We start from the raw sequence: 21,233 nt of genomic DNA, 5'->3' as shown, positions 1-21,233 counted from the left end.
TTCATCCACTGGGTCATCAGCTAGCAGGTGGGCAACTCCAGGCCAGGGGCTGGGTCAGTTGGCCTCAGAACCTCAGAGGTTTTGGCAAGTATCTCAAATGTGAACAAGCACCTGACCCAAGGAAGCTGATGTTTTAAGCTAGAACATGCTGCAGAAGTGGCCTAAGGATATAAAGTGAGAATGTTCTCATTCATGTGGAAGTCTTTGGCATGGCAGCCTGGGATGGTTACATAGAACTCAGTGGCACGGCGACCCTGCAGGTCCGTCTGAGTCCCGTCTACTTTCTGTTTTGTGTTTTCATGTATTGGCTTCAGTCGTAGTAACGCTCCACCATCCACAACAGCGGGCAGCCAGTCGCCCCCTGAAATGCTGGTCCTCACCCGTTCATCCTCCCAAAATCCCGCGGCTGGGGTCACGGCCACCACCATCACCACCTGCACAGTCATGGCAGCCGCTGGTGCTGCCACCAGCACCATGGGAAGCCCGGTGAAAAGGCTGAGGCCACTTTTACCGAAGGAGACGGCCCTGGCCAAGCAGCAGGTTATGTGGAACCCATCAAGTAGGTTTCCAAAGCCCTCCTAAAAGTGGCATGTGCAGAATACAGTGGCAGCAGCAGCAGCCTCAGTCTTCCCAGGGGACAAGATATCAGAAGAGACAGGCTGTGAAAGGTGCCAAGCCTCCCTGCTCTGTTCTCCATGGTACCCTCCCCTTTTTTGCCACATGGACAGGAGAAAAATTGTCCTTGTTTAATTTGCTTAGTTCCCCTGTTTACATGTCCACTGTATCCTAGAGGCCTGACGCATTCCATTAGGCATTATGTTTAAAAATTATTTTGCAACTTGCATTTTTTTCTTTTTCATTTTCATTTTATAAACAGTATATACACATCTTCTTAAAACGGGGTGAAATGGATGCCTAGACACATAAAAATCTGTTGTCTTTATTGACTGTTTCTTTCCGCACCCTTTCTCAGAGGTATTTTTAACCATGAGATCTTTTTCTAATTCATGTATGCATATATATTTATCTACCTGTGCATGTATATATATATACACACACACATATATATACATGTATGCATATATATATATACATAAATGACTTCATAAAGTTATTACTGTTTTTCTCTTTGAAAACGTAAAAATTGTACTATCCTTGCCTTTTATTCCCCCCACCCATCAGCATGTTTTGGAGGTCAATCCATTTGAGTGCATATAACTCTCTTTTTCTTTTGGACTGGTGTGTAATATTCCACAGTTTACTTAATAAAATATTTGCCTACAGATAGACATTTTGGTTGCTTCCAGTTTTTATCTGTTGTAAGCATTGCTACAATAAATATCTTTGTATAAGTATCTTTGTGCATGTTGACGAACCCCTGGGCATTATTTTTGAAGAGTAGAGTGTGTGAAGTGGATGATAAAGGATACCTTAATACCAAGGGATTAGCACCCACCACCCAGTGCAAGAAGAGCCAGTGTCAAGAACCATTGCCAAAGTGACGAATGATAGCTCCCAGCTGGAGTCTCTTTGTGGGTGTACGAAAGCGGAACAAAGTGCTTATCTGATGGGGACTAGTTTGTCTGGCTCTCGTGAGGACTGATACTGGTCTTGTTTCATGGGGAACCCTGCACTGAGATTCTTCATTATTGGGCTCTTGGATTGAAACTCTCACATACTGAGTGCACCATCAGGAGGAGAACTGGTAAGAGTTTCAGCACGTTGTGAAATGAAAGAGTAGCCAGATATGGAACTGGCCCCCAGTGAAACTCTTCAAAGCTTGGGGTGGAGGAAGACCCAAAGATTGAACACAGAGTACGGGAATACAGCCGGATTGATCCTGCTGTCCGCCGTTTTGCTATGACTGAATGGGGTCTGGAATCTTTCAGATTGGGATGGGCAGTTCCAGGCTCCTGAATTCATAACACTTAAGTATAATGAGCCTTCCAGGGGAACTCGGGAGCTGTCAAGAAGGAGCTCACTGATAGTATGGTTCCCAGGTTGTGCTGTTAAACATAAACAAAACTGTCCAAAACGAGTTGAGGTAGTTAGGATAGATTTTAATCTGCTATTTACTATCACAGTAGGGCAAAATGTCCAGCATGAACTGACATCAACCCCAAATGTATACACAGGGGACTGGGGTTTTAAAGGGAGAATTTGGGAATAGGCAGGGGGAATCATGGGAACTCTATAGAGTCACAAAGTGACACTTTTACACAAAGTGGGAAGGGGGTGTTGGTCCATGTGAAATATCTGGGTTTGCTAACTCTGGTACCTCTTAAAGGTAGGCTTCTGCCCTCCCATAGAGACTGGACAATGGGCCCTATCCTTAAGTGTTGACTGGAGCAAATAGTCGATTCTATTGGCAGCCTTGAGTTTTCTTAGGTGGGGACTTTAAAGGGGTAGGGAGGTCATCCTAAGAGGCAGCCTTGAGCTGCTGGAAACTTAAAGACCCAGGTGGAGGACTTACTGAGTAATGGCTCCGTGGAGCCTTGCTCAAATTTGGCCAATGTGACAACCTTTGTCCCTTGAAAACAGAGAAACTTGAAGAGTGTGGATTGGGCCCTGCTCCCACCATAACTTCCAGCTGGGACAGCCTTTCCCAGGCGGTGGGTGACCAAGAAACTTTGCTTTTTCAGGTGTCCAGCAGAAAGAGATCACACAGAACCCATCCACCTCCACAATCACCCTGGTGACCAGCACCTATTCATCACCCCTGGTGACCAGCTCAGTATCCATGAGCATCCTTGCTTCTTCGGTCAGCACACCCATCACTACTGCTTCAGCTGATGTCGCTGCAGACACTGCCAAGTACACTAGCAATGTGAGTGCCAGTGGTTGCATAGGGGAGGGCCAACCTTGGATCTTTCCAGGAATTAAAGGGGACCGGGGAGTGGCGGAATCCATCCCCAACTTGCCTGTTCTCTTGGCATGGTCCTTGTTAGGGATGTGGTGGGCAGGCTTACCTGCTCTATGTTCACTTGTGGGCACACTCTCCATTTAGGTTCTGTCTTCTGTCTTTTAAAATTTATTTTATTGAAGTATAGGTGATGTACCGTGTTGTATTAACTTCGACTATATAAGAAAGTGATTCAGTTATATACACACATAGTTTTTCATATTCCTTTCCACTATGGTTTATCACAGGATATTGATTGTAGTTCCCTGTGCTATACAGAAGGATCTTGTTTGTTTTATACATCATAGTTTGCATCTGCTACTCCCAGATTCCCAAAGTGTCCCATCCGCCACCCCAGCCCTCCTCTCTACTTCTCTCTTATTTGCCAAGTGCTTTTATGCTCGCTGTTTAATCTGGGCAAGTGAAGCTTGCAGATCTCCTTGCTGTCGGATGAGAGTGCTCTGCAGTGAGTTGCAGATTCAAGTCTGTAGAACCCAAGGAGTGAAAATCACCACCAGAATCGCAAGTCTCTGGGAAATCCCTTCTGCCTCCTACTGGGGCCTAGAACAGTAATTACTACATAGTTGTAGAATGAAAGCAGGTTTTTGAATGAAAATCTAATGTCTTTTGAATGAAAGTCTAATATCTCATTGGGCTTCTTACCAGTAACATTCTTGTTTAATGTGCACAATTTTTAAAGTCTTTATTGAATTTGTTGTAATATTGCTTTATTTCCCTTCTTTGGAAACGTTTTTGTTTTTTGACTACAAGGCCTGTGGACTCTTATCTCCCTGACTAGGAAATCAAAGCCGTATCCCCCACATTGGAAGGCAAGGTCTCAACCACTGGAGTTTCACGGACGTCCTCACACCCATGTTATAGATGAGCACACTGAGATCTGGCCAGGTCAAACAGCTTTTCCAAGGTCACATAATCCGTGAATGTCTAATTGGCATTTGAATGGTAGCAGCCAGGATCTAGAATACCCTCTTGACCTGGCTTTGAGCTCACTTCTGAATTCACACCAGGCCTGCTGACCACAGCTCTTGGGTGTCCACAAACTGATTGTTCTTACATGTGGCTTTTTAGAGCAACTCCTCTGCAGAGTCAGTGTGGCTAAAGAGATAAGTTCCAAGTCTTAGGGGTATGCCTCTTATTTAGTATTTCCGTTCCCCCATTTTGAATAAAAGAAGAATTTTTATCAACACTCTGAGTTTCAGAACAGGAAGGGTTCAACTATTAGGTGTGGTCGCATCCTCAAGGATTTTTACTTGCCTGTTCATCACCTTGAACTAGCATTGACTTCATATTTTAATTTATAGTGAATTCATACCTTAAGTGTGAAAATCACTTTATGTATGAAATAGAAAATCCTATATTTATTGTAGGAAAATCAATGCCAATTCTTTCCATTGTTAAATATACAGTTTTCTGTACTTCATGAAGGAAAGTCAGCACACAGATTTTCAAATGAGAAATCTGAAAAATTCCATATTTCATGTTACCTTGTTTATCCCCAATGCAATGTGAAATAGAAGAATGTCATATTTCATAGGAAAAAGCTCTGTGCCTAGATGTTCAAATGCCAAAGTACAGAAATCCAAATTTCAGGTAGGAAAATCAGTGCCCAGATTTTCATTCATTAAATGCAGACAACTGCAGATTTCATGTAGGAAAATCAAGACCCAGATTTTCCTAAATGAAATATAAAAGTTCATTATCTCATGGATTAAGTCTCTGCCAAGATTTTCTTATGTGAAATATAAGGAAATCCGTACTCAACAGAGGAAAATCACTGCCTCAAATTACATACATAAAATCACCAAAATGCCATATGTTTTGTACTAAAATCAGTGGCCTGGTGTTCATAAGCAAAATAAACAAAATTCCAGATTTCATGTGGAAGAGTCAGCACCCAGTTTTTCATATGTGAAGTACATAGAATTCCAACCTTCATGTAGGAAAGTAACATGTGCATACATTTTTATATAAATATAAAGAATTTCATTTTAGTTTTGGAAGCTTTGTGGTGAGATTTTCACAGGTGAAATATAGAGAATTCCATATTTCATTCAAGAAAACTTAATGCGTGTATTCTTACGTGAAATAGAGTTCCATGCTTCAAAAGAACACATTTGGGCACATGTCAAAATGTGACACAAATTCTCTGTGTAGAGAGAGATTTTCAGATGAAACATCTCTAAATACAGAGATGCTAAGAAGAGTGTCCCACTAAGAGCCATGGCTCACCAGTGCCAGAGGAATTGAAGTCTGCCCACTTATTGTGCAGAGGCCCTTTCAAAGTTGTTCTGTTCTCATCCAGCTTCCAGGTGAGAACACACCCCAGCCTACCCCATCAGCCCAGGCCTGTAGGACTGGGAGGGGTGAGAGGATCAACCGAAGACACCCTTTTAAGGAGTGATATTTCAAACTGGCAAACTCTGAATGTAGCAGCTGCTTATGCTACAGACCATCAGTCCCCCAAACCTTACAGAAAACAGCAAGCTGTGTTCATATCGCTGGTCTTGTCATGAAAAGAATGCTCCTTCACTTGAGAACAGAAAACCCTTTGTAGCCGGGTGTCTTGGGGCGTGTGTAGCCCTTCTGTGTCTGGGAATCTGGCCCTCTCTGCCTCTGCTTCTTCGCATCCTCTGTGACTGCCCCTAGGTGCCTTTGGCCTGCCTCTCCTTTCTGCCTCTCCTTTCTGATACATGTTTACAGTTACACGCCTGTTTACATGTATGGCTTGCTCTGTGAGTGACATCCCTGGGCTTTTCTCCAGGGCATCAATGTTTCTGCTGCCCCAAGATCTCTGTACCTTACACAAGCTCTTTCATGTTTTCAGTGTCCATTCTTCCATCCCTCAGCCAAACCAGTTCAGAGAGTTCACACACTCATTTTTGCAAGCGCACATGTGTGCATGTGCCTGTGTGCACACACACACACACACACACACACAGACACAAAGAATTCTGAAAAGAAACCTGCAGACATGCAGAACTATTGGTTTATTTATTCAGTATAACGGACTTTGGTAAGTACCACTCTCTTTTTGGCCCCGGTTAATTTTTCACTCGCTAGTTGAGCAAGTCAGTGTCCTCTTCTACTTCTATGATATATTCTGGAAGGTGAATGGGATCTGCTCATGAGGGGGACGGACATGCAAGGATGTGGCAGGGTTGGAAGTCCTCACTGTGGACAGCTGAGTGACCTGTGCCCGTGTTCTCTGTCACCTTAGACTGGTTCACAGTGCCAATCAGGTTGGTGTGGTTCCATTCCCTGTGCTTTCCTTCCAGGAACACAACAGAAATGGCAAGGGACTTTGAACTTGAAATTGATCATGCACGCCTTTTCCCTGGGACAAGTATTCCTTAACAACTTTCTCTTTACAGAAAGGCAAGCCCCAATTCCTCTCATGTGGGTGATGATTTACTGACAATCATGAAGAAATTCTGTGTGGGTAATGTCAGTTTAACGATCAAGGCAAGAACACATGGGTAGGGGTAAAGTCAATGTATTTCAGTCCTGCAGTAGTGTTTTTAGAACACTTAACAAGTCAACCCCAAATCTTTCCTGACAGATAAAATATTTCCTGACAGATGCATTCCAGCAACATCTTTGCCCTCTGTGATCCTAATTAATATTCTCACTTCAACGAGTGATATTCTTGCCCATCAGGCATTACTGTAAGTGTATGGATATTCTTGTTTCCACATGTGGATCACTGTTAACTGTTCCTGTGATAAAGAATTTTCTTGATGTGTACAAATATCATGGAAGTCTTTAAACAAGTCACAATTCAAGATGTTGGAAGCATTTGATCCAGGAATGAAGAATAGGTCAAATTCACATGCAGTCTAACAAAGATACACAAACTTAAAAAAAAGGAGTAAATACGAGCAATACAATGCATATATGTTGAATAGGAACGTGCAAGACAGATATAGCAGCAGAGCTGTGCATAATGGCACAAGCATGGGTGCAACATGAAAGAAGACAGGAGGCACAGGCAGACTCACAGGAAGAAATATCAACTCACAATTATGGGCAAACACAATGGACACACCCAGTCTTCATTCTAAACATAGAAAAACATGAACACATCCAGGGCACAGGAAGCAAACGCAGCTCAGGCTGATTGAGCCAGGATGCTCATGCATTCATCACTAATCCGCCAAGTCTCACATGCATTGATACATGCAGTGGAAGAAAACCTTACACAACACATCCGAGTGTGCAGTCAAATCTGATAGCACCTAGACTTTAGGGCCCAAGTGAAAGCCTTAAAGAGTCTGGGACACAAGTCATGGCAAGTTTCCAGAGAATGACTATCCAGTCAACCATCCACAGTTCGGATTTACTAACCGATCCATGATTATCTCTGCACTTCACTGCAGGACAGGTTAGAGCTAAAGTCACCCCTGGTCCTGAAGCACTGGTAGGAAATATTAGGCGCTGGGGGACACTGTCCTAAACTTTTCTTGTCTCTGTCTTCTTTGCAATGCTTAAAACTTCTGAATGTGGATAAATGCCATGCAGTCCCTAGAATGACCCAGTCTAAGGTCCCGAAATCCATGCCCCAATATGCTATCTCACACCTGCTGTAGAGTTACTACACCACTGTTTCTGCTTTGTTTTGTTTTGAACTAGCACTAAGAAAGACAGGTACCAGCCTGCCAGAGCCCCAAGGATTCTTTGAAGTTTACAGATTAAGAAAGTAAGAAGACATGTTTCCAGTGTCTCCTGGGCCGCTTGTTCAGAAATCACCCAGAGAAGGCCATGCCTTGCCTTCTAGAGCTGCAGATGCATCTCTGCAGGAGCAAAGCTGGGGTGTAGATATTCAAATGGAAAAGCTGGCCCTGAGCAGGAATCTCATTCAGGGCATCTTGAAGTGGACATCCATAAACCCGTGAACTTTGACGTTCAACATTTACCCTTTGCCCTTAGAAGAGATGCTGCTTCAGGGAGAAAAGCTGTAGAGTGAGAACTTCATGTGGCACAGAACTTCATGTGGGACATCACCCTCAGGCATGCCCATGTTGGAGCCATTCTATCTGGGATGAGAGGGCAACACTTGGGGTACAGATGTTGAACTCTCCCTACCCTACTTGTGCCAGTCTGTCCTTTGCCCAATCCAGACGTGGACACAATTCTGGAAAGCAGTCAGCTACTTCAGAAGGACCACCCTAAGTGCTGAGCAGTCCTTCAGTGAGCTCCATATGCTTCAGGTGTTCCCATTGGCCCTTGAACAGAGTAGCGACAAAGCCCTAGATGAAAGACAGGTCCGTTGTGGTTGAAAACATTCTGTGCTGAGCCATTCAGCAAGGAAGGGAAACTGTCACCAGAGGGCTCGTGAGAAAAATGTTATTTCTACACCTTGGCCTGATAGAGGCCCTTGGGCAAATAGCTTAAGCTTTCCTTGAAAAAGGAATATTTACCCGAGCCATGGCAGCAGCAGCATGGGACACAGAGCACATGGCTGGGTAGGTTGGCACTAACATCCTCACTCCCCTCACTTCTACCCCTGCACACTTTGTACCTAAACTGAGTTCCTGGAAAAAACAAGAGTTCACATGACCTCAAACATCTATGACGGGATTAGTTTTCCTTTATCTGACTCCTTGCAATTTATCTTTTCCCCTGGTCACTTTTACCAGAAACTAATATCCTCACTGCCTTCCCACCCCTCACTTTCTCCCTAGGCCACAGCCCCCCTCCATATACCTTATACATGTTACCTGGAACCCTAGCTCTGGGAAGTGGACTCTCACCAAAGCTGACTGTGCACTCATATACACACTCATATACATATGGCCTTCTAGGTTCATAGTGAGTTGAATGTGAAGGCCTTTTCTTTGTCCTGTACTCTTAAAATGTCTGATGATATGCGACAGAGAAGATACCTGGGGCACCAGCTTCCAACAAAATTTTGTGTTCCACTGTTTCAATCTCTGGTCCTTGTTCACCAGACCCTCTCCATGAACATCCACATTTCTCTTGTAAAACTTCCATACACACAGTTAATGGGCCCTTCATCTTCTTTCTCCATCCTCCCCAACCCCCTCCCCATAGGAAGAACTGCGTCCCCGACACAACCCCAACATATGACTTAACCCCCTCTACAAATCTCCATGGATGGTAATTCACGCGCAGTAAACTGAGAATCCTACATGCAGCTCAAGTGTTTGTCCTGAAATCCTGCCCAAACAATGCACAGACACAGGCAGTAGATGCTTTTTATTTATCCTTCACAATTATTTCAGGTTTATTTGTGTCTCCCGCTCAATCCATTTCAGCACCAGACCACTCTTCATCAATTTCCCATCCAAGAGAACTATGCTGGCCATTGATCTTCATGTGAAGCAGCTTCTTTGGTTTTCTATTTTAGGTAAATGAGGACACTCCATTGTAAGTTTCTCAAAATCTGGGGGGAGCGGGTTCCTTTCAAAACAGAGAGAGAAAGAAATATGTAAACCTATCCTCTCTTAAAACACTAAAGACACCTTGAATCTTTCAAGTCAGTTCCCAGGGAAGAGTGTCTGTGAACTTTTACATTTCCTCTAAGCACATAGTAAAAAACACACACATCCCAGTCTTCACCATAGGACTATTTACAACAGCTAGGACATGGAAGCAACCTACATGTCCATGGGTACATGAAGGGATAAGGAAGTTGGAGTACAGATACACAATGGTATGTTACTCAGCTCTAAAAAGGAACAAATCTAGGTCAGTTCTAATGAAATGGAATGAGTGTGGTGCCTATTACACTGAGTGTAGTAAGTCAGAAAGAGAAAAACAAACATTGTACGTTAACACAAATATATGGAGTTGAGGACCTTGTAAGTGATACCGAACATCCAACATGCAGGGCAGCAAGTAAGACAGAGACATATAAAGAACAGACTTTCGACTCAGTGGGAGACGGTGATGGTGGGTTAATATGAGAAAATAGCCCTAAAACTTTACATTAGCTTATGTAAAACAGATGACCAGTGCCAAGTTTGATGCATGAAGTAAGGCAACCAAAGTCATGCTGTGGGACAACCCAGAAAGACAGGTAGGGCAGGTCGGTGGGTGATGGGTTCAGCATTTGGGGGGGACACATGTTGGCCAATGTAGAGCAAAACCTGTCATGGTATTGTAAAATAATTATCCTCCAGTTAAAATAAATAAAAGACTGTTCTCCATAATCCAGCACAGTGGTCAGTATTCTCAGAATGAGGGTGGCAGATGAAAAAGGTGTGAAAGAAATTTAAAACACATAACAAGTGTGATGATCAAAATGGAATCAAATGATGGGTCAGTGGGGGAACCGCCTTGCACAAAGGAGACTCACAGACCTTTTTGGAAAGGGGACTTCATGAGGAATAGCAGGTGGGTCCCAATTTAAGAGGAGCCTGAGGGTGGACTTGTTGGCCACGGAATGACAATTCAGAGATGTGCAGCTGACTTAAACTGGAGTGACTTTGGCCTGGCCAGGCCACTTCCTCTGCCTCAAGCTTCTCTAGTTAGAACCCCTTCTTCACTACAGTCCTGTCTCTTGGTGATTCCTTCATGCCCTGGTGTCACTGTGTATTCCACGGAGTCTCACTTTCTCCACAAGTGAAATAAACGACCCAAGTTCCCGGACAACACATATGCCAGTGCTCAGACCCTGGGCGCCTCACCTCTTGTCCTTCCAGTACCTCTTGTGGTGGAGCCTTCCTCTTCACATAGTACTGCAAAGGATTGGGCCACAGATCCTTTATGATGATCTGCCAGGGAAATGAGCAAGGTCAGCACAGGGCTGGCCAGACCATGAGCCCTCCCATGTACCACCACCAACTCCAACATTTATCACCAGTTCTGGCCCAGTGGCTACACGGGACCCCACCTCAGCAATCCAGTCAGACCCTGAGAAGTTGTGGTCAAAGAACCAGTTGAAGAAGTTAACGCTGCTGTCATGGTGCCTGCGGCTGTATGCCTTACGTTCAAACCCCTGGTACCACTGAACTGGAGTCGAACAAGATGCCTGATATCCTGCAGGAAAAGGCATATGGGAGAAAGATCTAAATCACTTTCCAATTCAACCTACACTTTTCTGCCGCCACCTCCCAAATCCAGGGAGCTGCTTCTCACCAGTGATGTTAATCAGATACTCCTTAACAATCACTTCATTCTGGAAATACCTATTCCTCCGAAAGGACAATGTGATCTTGCAGTGATGGGTGGGGTGCCTGAATTCCTCCACCTGCCAGGACAAAGTGTGGGGAGCTGGGGGTGGGGTAGGTGGGCAACCTCTTTACAGAAGAGCTGTCCTTCCACGTTTTAGGGATAAACCATGTCCCCGCCCAGTCACCTCCCCTCCACAATCATCAGTGTCCCCTGCCTGACCTTCAAGTTGGTCATGAAGTGAAGCATGTCCTCATCTTGGTTGCTCATCAAAATTGACATTTGGGGGTGGTTCATAAACTGCTTTAAGTCAAGGAGCCTCTAGATGCTAGAGGGAAAAGTGCTGGAAAAACAAAGCTAGCCTAAAGAGTAGAATGGCACTGTTTGACTTCAACTTGCTACTAGTTAACTCGTCACATTTCTGTTGACGCAAACTGTATGAATGCTGAATAAGGTCCAAGGCTGTGCCTATGCATGCACTATCTGGAGGTTCTCTTCCTAACAGCATAAGCTTCATCGCAGCCCCTTGAAAGTTAGCTTACTTGTGCAAAACAAGCACTCCTAGCTAGAACAGGTATGACCACTTACTCATCACAACCTCACCCCCAAATTCACTCAGCTTTTCGGAGAAGAACTGGATTCCAGACAAGCCTTTTCTCTGAAGAGTCCCTGGTGCTAATGACAATTCTGATTGAGACCTCTGCAAATAAAGCCCAAGTATAGGTTGTGCTAACCAGAACGCAAGGACATCACACCTGCTTTCAGCAACAGATATGCAGGACGGTAACCAATACACATTATCCAAAAAAGTAAATTTTGTACCAGAAGTGCCAGATCTGTAAACTGCTCCTGCAGTAGCCCAGGTTAAAAAAAATAAATAAATAAATTCACAAGCACCACACCAAGGGATACAACTTCGACCCAGAAGCCAGGGATTCCCTGGATGATGGCACTTCTGTGTTCTAGATGCACCCTCCGCCTCTGGCAGGTCTTATGTTTCAGGCGAGCATGCGCCCTTTGGGCTTTCTTATTCACGGGATCCAACTCCAGCTGCAGGGCCACCAGTGCCTCCAGCGCAAGCCGGTCACTCGGGGCTCCGGGCCTTGGATGTTCCTGGCCTTGCTCCTCCGAGGACACCTGTTTCTGCTCCTGGTACACCACCACCTCCGTGTCCTCCATGATGTCTTACACCAGCGAATCCTGTCTAATTCCTGCCTGATTCCCCCCACGTCTCCCTCCTCCAGGGCCGCACCTTCCTCCACCCAGAAAAGGGCGGCCTCCTCGCCTGGCACACCACCAAGGGCCTGCATCCCCTCTGCCGCCCCCACCAGGCTGGTAGGCCCCAGGGCCCCTCCCTCGTGAAGACCCAGGCTCACAACTAAGATCCGGGGTCCTGGAGTGCTGCCGCCTTCCTCTGGCCCCGTCTCACTCTCCATGTTGTTCTCGCCGTAGCCCCAAGCTGCAAACAAGCTGGACACTAGACCACAGCAGACAGCCCGCACAGTCCGCCCACCCGCCGCAGTATACGTGGTACTTCAACGGGTTACTTGCCCACAGCCAACGAACAGGGAAAGGAAGAGACGCATGCGCAGAACCCTGTGCCGCCGCGCACGTCTAATATGGCGGCGGGAAGGGGTTGAACTCTCCACCCTGACCTCCAGACCTCATCACAGAACCAATCAAATGGAGCCTAAAGGCGTTAGCTCTTTGGACACGCCCCTTGGAATTCTGGGCCTTCTGGCAGCAGGTGAAGAGCGGCCACACCCGGTGCAGTGTAAAGGGGGCGTGTCCTCGCAAGCCGTTTGCCTGCCTAACAATGTAGCAGTGCCTGAGGAGCGACTGGGAGAGCCAGGCCACCTGCCGCTGCAATCATCCTCAAGCTTGAAATTGCCCCTGGGGCAGTGGGCGACTCCGTGTGCTCAGGGATCCACACAGGTCAGACAGGTTTCCTGGGTACCCCTGGGGCAGTGGGCGACTCCGTGTGCTCAGGGATCCACACAGGTCAGACAGGTTTCCTGGGTACCTCAGGTCCAGAGTTGCTCACTTCCGATCCAAACTGCAAGCCACGGGTTGGGGGTGGGTGGAGTAGGACGGAAGCGGGCAGGGTTGGGGGGTTGGGAGGGGAGTGCACGGTGGAGGGGGTGGGGGAAGGTGGGCGGGTTGGGGGAGGGCTTATGCCAACCTCACGGATGTGCACGTGCTTTAGAGTCATCCGTAAACTCGTGCCTTAGGCTTGAGCAGTGTCAAGAATGCAGCCATCCTCTGAGGAAGAAGCAGTGCACTTTCCTCGGCCAGCTGTCTGAGCCCCACAGTGCAGCCCCTAGCCTAGCCCCCCTGGAGCCCCTGGCCTACTGTCTGTCAGCTCTTGGCATTTACCCCCGGCCTGCGGCTTAGAGGAGGCACCTGGGTAGTTAAGGATGTGCACCTGGGGATGCACTTCCCAGAGGAACAGAGGTATTCCTGTAAGTGTTTCAAGTGGCCCAAAGTGCCCCTCCTGAGCATTAGTTACTCTACCTCCAGACCCCATAGTTAAGGTGGGCACACTCAGGTTAAGTGCCTGGACAGTTTGCACTGCTCACACTCTGTCTCCTAGGATGTCTGGTGTTTCACACTGAGCACCTACCTTAGGCCTGACACACTCACAGACCCACACACACAAACAGGTGATACAAGTACACACATGTACACACACACACGTGCAACACACAGAGACACAAATGCTAACAGGTGTTTCAGAGACTGAAGAACCAGTGGTTCCTGAAATCTATGAAATGCATAGATTTCTTTATTTCTCACAGGAAAATGTTCGTTCTGGTCTTCAGATATGAAATATAGAGAAGTCCAACTTTCATGAAGGAGAAGAATGCCTAGATTTTGATACAGGAAATATAGAGAACTCCATATTTCATGGTGGACAGTCCTTGTTTTATACATTAGAAATACAAAGGATTAAGTATTTCACAAGGAAATGGTGGTGCCCAGAATTTTGTTTATGAAATAGAGATAATTTCAATTCCATATCGCTTCCCCAGATCTTAATTACACACTTCATGTCAGTAAAATTTCATTGATATTTTCATATAGGAAATGTATACAGTTTCAGAATTCAAGAAGGGAAGTATATGCTCAACTTTTCATATCTAAAATATATAGAATTCCCCATTCATGTAGGAAAACATGTGCACAGATGTACCTCTGGGAAACAGACAAGATTCCACATATGATGAAGAAAATTACACAAGTAGATTTTCAAATGTGAAATGCCAGTTTCCTATTTCAGGTAGAAACATCTGCACCCATTTTCTCACATGTGAAATAGAGAAAATTACATATTTTGTGTAGAAAAATCATCATCCACGTTTTCATCTGCATGAAGCAGGGCATGCGAAGCAAGGAGTCTGGAACAACCCAGAAGAATAGCATAGGAAGGGATGTGGGGGCGGCTCCAGGATGGGTGGGACACCTGTGCACTTATGGCTTATTAGTGTTGATGCATGACAGAAACCATCACAATATTGTATTGTAATTAACCCCCAGTTAAATTTTTAAAACTAGTATGTTTTGAGAAAAGTAAAAGAAGAGAGGGACTCAACTGCTCTATGGTGGCATAAATGGGAAGGAAACCCAAAATTGACGGGACGTATGTATGGATGTGAGAGTTGGACTGTGAAGAAGGCTGAGCACCGATGAATTGATGCTTTTGAACTCTGGTGCTGGAGAAGACTCTTGAGAGTCCCTTGGACTGCAAGGAGATCCAACCAGTCCATTCTAAAGGAGATCAGACCTGGGGTTTCTTTGGAAGGAATGATGCTAAAGCTGAAACTCCAGTACTTTGGCCACCTCATGCGAAGAGTTGACTCATTGGAAAAGACTCTGATGCTGGGAGGGATTGGGGGCAGGAGGAGAAGGGGACGACCGAGGATGAGAAGGCTGGATGGCATCCCTGACTCGAGAGACGTGAGTCTGAGTGACCTCCGGGAGTTGGTGATGGACAGGGAGGCCTGGCGTGCTGCAATTCATGGGGTCACAAAGAATCGGACACGACTGAGCATCTGAACTGAACTGAACTGATGTACACCTAAAATTGATTCAGTGTGACATACGTACAGCAGAAACTAAAGCAACACTGTTATGCATCTGTAGTCCAAATATAATTGTTAGAAACACTTTACATGTCAACTACAATTCCAGCAGTGAATAAATAAATGGTAGCCCCATATATGTCCTTGAGGGCATTATGCTAAGTTAAATAGTTCAGTTAGAGGCAGACAAAAGCCTTTACATCACATGACATTGTGAAGTTCATATCCCTGCGTTACAGAAACAGAGTACAATGTGGTCGTCAGGCTAGTGGAAATGGCCCATGATGGCCCAAGTTACCAACTTTTACTCACAGGTTCAATAAGCTCATCAAGGAAGACAGTGTAATAGAGGCAGGATGGAAAACAGCCCAAGACCATTAGGGAAGTTACAAAACCCAACACCACCAACAGAAAGCCTCTCAGCAGAATGTACTGAAAGATATATTACAGCCTTCCCACAGAGCCCTCCAGGCCCTTGTGCCTTGGGCTGGGTAATGAACTGTGGAGCTTGGACAAGCTTGAAGACAGGCTGTGTCCTGCAGAGTCCTGGAGCCCTTGCTGGATCCACTCACTGGCCTGGCCCAGGTTTCAAAACAATGGCCAACATGTCCCATCCCCACCTCTGTGTCTGAATGGTTGTGGCAGTCTCCATGGGTCACAGTGTACAGGACCCATCTCCCCATTTGGGTAGACTGAGGAGGCTGAGGGTCAGCTGCATGCTGGGTACCTGGTTCCCTCATTGAAGGTGGCTGAGCAGTGTGTGGGGGCCTTGGTAAGGGAAGGGCACAGAGAACTGAGATCTGCGTCTTCCAGCTGGGACTGGGCACTGCTGGAATTAACAAGATTGGGTGCTAGATGAATGTTCTCAGACAGGATAATCAGGGTATACAGGGACCCCCTCCTTGCAACCAGGACCTTGGAAGGTAAAAGTGAATCCTGGAATCTCCTTTCAGGGCATAGGGAATAATATTTGTTTCCGTTGAGGATTATAGGACACAGTTAGCTGACCACCTCCTTACCTCAAGAACACAAGATCTGACAACAAGAAGTTTGCAACAGCTAATCACACCCCTCCCTCATGTTTCCTATATGTGGCCTTTGCTGAAAGCTTTGAGGGAGTTTGCGATTTTTCTTTGCATTGACTTAGGCTTTTATTCTTTTTTAATACAAGCATTTTAAGTTATAAGCACTTCTAGATATGCATCTCACAAATTCTGATATGCTGTGGTTTTATTCTCAGTTGCAATATTTTCTAATCTTTATTTTTTACCTCATTTAAAAATTTTATTTTAATTGGAGGTTAATTACATTATTGTGGTGGTTTTTGCCATACGTTCACATGAATCACGTGGGTTTCCCCATCCTGATTCTCCCACCCACCTCCCTCCCCATCCCGTCTTTCAGGGTTGTCCCCGTGCGCCAGCCCTGAGCACCCTGTCTCATGCATCGAACCTGGACTGGCGAGATCTGTTTCATATATGATAATATACATATTTCAATGCTGTTCTCTCAAACCATCGCACCCTTGCCTTCTCCCACAGAATGCTAAAGTCTGTTCTTTACATCTGTGTCTCTTTTGCTGTCTCACATATAGGGTCATTGTTACTGCCATACATATGTGTTAACTTTTCTTTCTGACTTACTTTTCTCTGCATAATAGGCTCCACTTTCATCCACCTCATTAGAACTGATGCAAATGCATTCTTTTTAATAGCTGAGTAATATTCTACTGTCTATATATACCACAAATTTCATCTCCATTTGTCTGCCGATAGACATCTAGGTTGCTTCCATGTCCTATCTGTTGTAAACAGAGCTGCAGTGAACATTGGGGCACACGTGTCTTTTAATTTCTGGTTTCTTTGGTGTGTATGCCCAGCAGAAGAATTGCAGTTATATTTCCAGGTTTTTGAGGAATCTTTACATTGTTCTCTGTAGTAGCTGTACTAGTTTCAATTCACACTGACAGTGTGAGAGGGTTCCTTTTTCTCCCCACCCTCTCAAACATTTATTGTTTGTAGACTTTTGGATAGCAGCCTTTCTGACCTGCCTGATATGGTACCTCATTGTGGTTTTGATTTGCATTTCTCTGATCATAAGTTGTGTTGAGCATCTTTTCCTGTATTTGATAGCCATCTGCATGTGTTTCTTGGAGAAATGTCTGTTTAGTTCTTTGGCCCATTTTTTGGTTGGGTTGCTTACTTTTCTGGAATTGAGTGCAGGAGTTGTTTGTATATTTTTTAGGTTAGTTATTTTTCTGTTGCTTCATTTGCTATTATTTTTTTCCCATTCTGAATGCTGTCTTTTCACTTTGCTTATAGTTTCCTTCATTGTGCAAAAGCTTTTAAGTTTAATTAGGTCCCATTTGTTTTATTTTTGCTTTTATTCCCATTATTCTGGGAGGTAGGCCATAGAGGATCCTACTGTGATTTACATCGGACAATGTTTTGCCTATGTTTTCCTGTAGGAGTGTTATAATTTGTAGTCTTACGTTTAGACCTTTGATCCATTTTGAGTTTATTTTTTGTGCATGGTGTTGGAAAGTGTTCTAGTTTTGTTGTTATGTGTGCGTGACCAGTTTTCCCAGCATCAATTATTGAAGAGATTGTCTTCCCTCCATTGTATATTCTTGCCTCCTTTGTCAAAGATAAGGTGTCCATAGCTGCGTGGATTTCACTCTGGGCTTTCTATTTTGTCCCGTAGATCTATATTTTTGTCTTTGTGCCAGTACCGTACTGTCAATGACTGTTGCTTTGTAGTATAGCCTGAAATCAGGCAGGCTGATTCCTGCACTTTCATTCTTCCTTATCAAGATTGCTTTGGCTATTGGAGGTTTTTTGGATTTCCATACAAACTGTGAAAGTATTGGTTCTAGTTCTCTGAAAAATACCCTTGGTATCTTAATAGGGATTGCATTCAAGCTATAGATTGCTGTGGATAGTATATTCATTTTCACTATATTAGTCCTTCCATTCCATGAACACTGTCTATTTCTCCATCTACTGTTGTCATTCATCAGTGTTTTATAGTTTTCTATGTGTAGGTCTTTTGTTTCTGTAGGTAGATTGTGATTTTTAAAGGCATAAGCCATCCATCTCCTTGCATGGCTCTGCAACAAAGCATCTCTCTGCTTTAAACTCCAGTGTTTCAATATCGCTTGACCTAAAGATGTTGGTTGCATGGGTATTTTGTTACAGAAGCAAGTTATCTTTCAAGTCTATGCAGGGTAACAGACTCTCTGAGAGAATGACTCAGTTCTAAACCAAATACACTCAGAAAAGTATGAGCAGTTTTTCCTTCTGTATAAAGCAAATTAGCAGAGACTGATAGCTCCCCCAATTACCAGGTGAATTTAGACCAAGTGTGACAAAGGTTGTCATCCAGTCTTACTCAAGAACTACTTACTCTTTTGAAAATTTTGTAATGAGCTGATTTTCTAGGATGCATATGTAGAGTATATCTTTTGTCTTGTCAGTCTTTTAGTAGTTTGCTTATTATGTGCATCAAATTATATTTTAATACTTACTCCAAAATAGAAATGCTTTCCTTCCATTATGTCTTTGAGGAGAGGATTTCTAGATTGGTTATAAATTCTGAAATTTGTCTTCATCCGTATTACCCCTGGACAATCCGTTTTTCTTAACCAGTTGTTTTCTGTGTTGTGGAGACATACTTCATAGGGTGAACAGAGAGAGAAAGATACAGCTGCACCAAGTGGAAAGAAGAAACTCGATATTATGGAATAAATGGTATTGCCTCAGAATGTGTATGTTGAACCTCTAACAGTCTGTACTTTATGTATAGTCAAACTGCATAAATTATCATTTATTTCTGACCCCTTTTGGAAATAGGGTCTCTATATAGGTAGTTGGGTTAATAAGACTGGCACTTTTTTTCCTCCTATATTTTTAAATTTTTACTTTTACTTTATTTTACTTTACAATACTGTATTGGTTAGGCCATGCATTGACATGAATCCACCACGGGTGTACATGCATTCCCAAACTTGAACTCCCCTCTCACCTCCCTCCCCATAACATCTCTCTGGGTCATCCCCGTGCACCAGCCCCAAGCATGCTGTATCCTGGATCAGACATAGACTGGCTATTCGGTTCTTACATGATAGTATACATGTTTCAAAGCCATTCTCCTAACTCATCCCACCCTCCCCCTCTCCCTCTGAATCCAAAAGTCCGCTCTACACATCTGTGTTTCTTGTGCTGTCTTGCATACAGGGTCATCATTGCCATCTTTATAAATTCCATATATCTGTGTGAGTGTACTGTATTGGTGTTTTTCTTTCTGGCTTACTTCTCTCTGTATAATTGGCTCCAGTTTCATCCATCTCATTAGAACTGATTCAAATGTATTCTTTTTAATGGCTGAGTAATACTCCATTGTCTATATGTACCACAGCTTTCTTATCCGTTCATCTGCTGATGGACATCTAGGTTGTTCCCATGTCCTGGCTATTATAAACAGTGCTTGGATGAACACTGGGGTACATGTGTCCCTTTCAATTCTGGTCTCCTCGGTGTGTATGCCCAGAGGTGGGATTGCTGGGTCATAAGGCAGTTCTATTTGCAATTTTTTAAAGAATCTCCACACTGTTCTCCATAGTGGCTGTACTAGTTTGCATTCCCACCAACAGTATAGGAGGGTTCCCTTTTCTCCACACCCTCTCCAGCATTTATTGCTTGCAGACTTTATAAGAGCAGGAGATCAGTCACAATCAACACAGAGACATTACTATGTGAAGATAAAGGCAAAAAATGGCCAGTCACAATCCAAAAGAGACATCAGAAGAACGTCTGCCTACCCTTTGATTGCTGACTTGATCCCGAGGGTTTGGAGAAGATATTCATTGAAGCTACCTGGTATGGGCCCCTTTGTTATGACAACACTAGGAAAGCAGTACATGGAGTTTCTCTGGAAACGAAGCTGTCAGTTCCAAAACAGGCATCCTTTTCTTACTTTTTAAAAAAGTTTATTTATTTTAATCAGAGGTTAATTACTTTAAAATATTATATTGACTTTGTCATACATATATTTTCAGGGAATGGAAAATCCTAAAGAGCTCTTTTTCCAATCAACTGATAATCCTCACAGATTCCTCATGCTCCCTAAGAGCTTTCACTGTCTCTTTAGAGATTCAGCTGGGCTAGAATGTACTTCTCTTTCATGGGTCAAGTTGATCTATTAGAGTGAGCATAATTCACAGGCAGTGGTAGATGAAAATAAGCACATCAGGAAGGCAGTCTGACCTCATTAAAAAGACACAGTCCTCTCCTTTTAAATCTGAGGAGGCGAATGGTAGTGACCAAGGCATCGCTGCCCATTGCTGTAGTGAAATCACACAATTGTGATGTCATGGTCACCATGACATCATGGTAAGGAGGGAGGTCTAGGCCTCCCTAAACCTCCCCTCACCAAGACTCTAGGCTGCAGTAGCCATGAGGCAGCCTAGAGGATCTCAAGCCCTCTCAAACCATTGGAGCTGCCTGGGCCTGCTCCACACAGTTGGCCAGGTGGGTGTGTTGGTGTCACCTTGTCCACAACAGAGTTTGTTGTCTATGGCCGGCGCTCTTCTCTCCAGTCCTCTGGATTCCTGAGACCCCAGAGAGGCCACCATTCTAGCTTCCTAACTACATGTCTGGGGGAAAAAAAAAAAAAAGACAGGAATACAATCTACTCCAGACTGAAGGCCACAACCCCTGGAGAAGTACATAGTCCTCAACCCCAACAAGGGCCACTGTGAGCAGCAAAACCACAGCTCCAGGCAAGCTCACCATTAACACTTTTAGCCATGCCAGGGACACATCCCCAGGATTGATAAAGAGTATAGACTTCAAGTCCTCTACCAGCTCGAGAAACTGCTAGCAAGACTTCTCCACCGTCCACGTTAGCCATGCCTGGAGGAGTCTCTACTGCAGCACATCAGGACCAAGGCATGCTCAAATAAGAACACTGGAGGTAACAGTAAGGTAGAGTAGGCCTTGGAGAAGACGAACACCCAAAGTGAAGCCATATAGAAGCCTTTAATGTCAGTTTCAGAGAGAAACTGCTCATCTCCCAGATGATCAAATCACTAACAA

General features: G+C 44.5%; 2 pseudogenes; one reads left to right on the top strand and one right to left on the bottom strand.

Moving 5' to 3' along the window:
* LOC132658893 (MYND-type zinc finger-containing chromatin reader ZMYND8-like) overlaps positions 1–21,233 on the top strand; it is an 87,836-nt pseudogene that overhangs the window by 54,320 nt on the left and 12,283 nt on the right.
* On the bottom strand, positions 9,112–12,649 carry LOC132658959 (testis-specific Y-encoded protein 3-like; annotated as a pseudogene).

The sequence above is a fragment of the Ovis aries genome, chromosome Y (genome assembly GCF_016772045.2).
Source record: "Ovis aries strain OAR_USU_Benz2616 breed Rambouillet chromosome Y, ARS-UI_Ramb_v3.0, whole genome shotgun sequence".
NCBI classification, from domain to species: Eukaryota; Metazoa; Chordata; class Mammalia; order Artiodactyla; family Bovidae; genus Ovis; species Ovis aries.
This window is presented reverse-complemented; position numbering and strand designations above follow the sequence as displayed.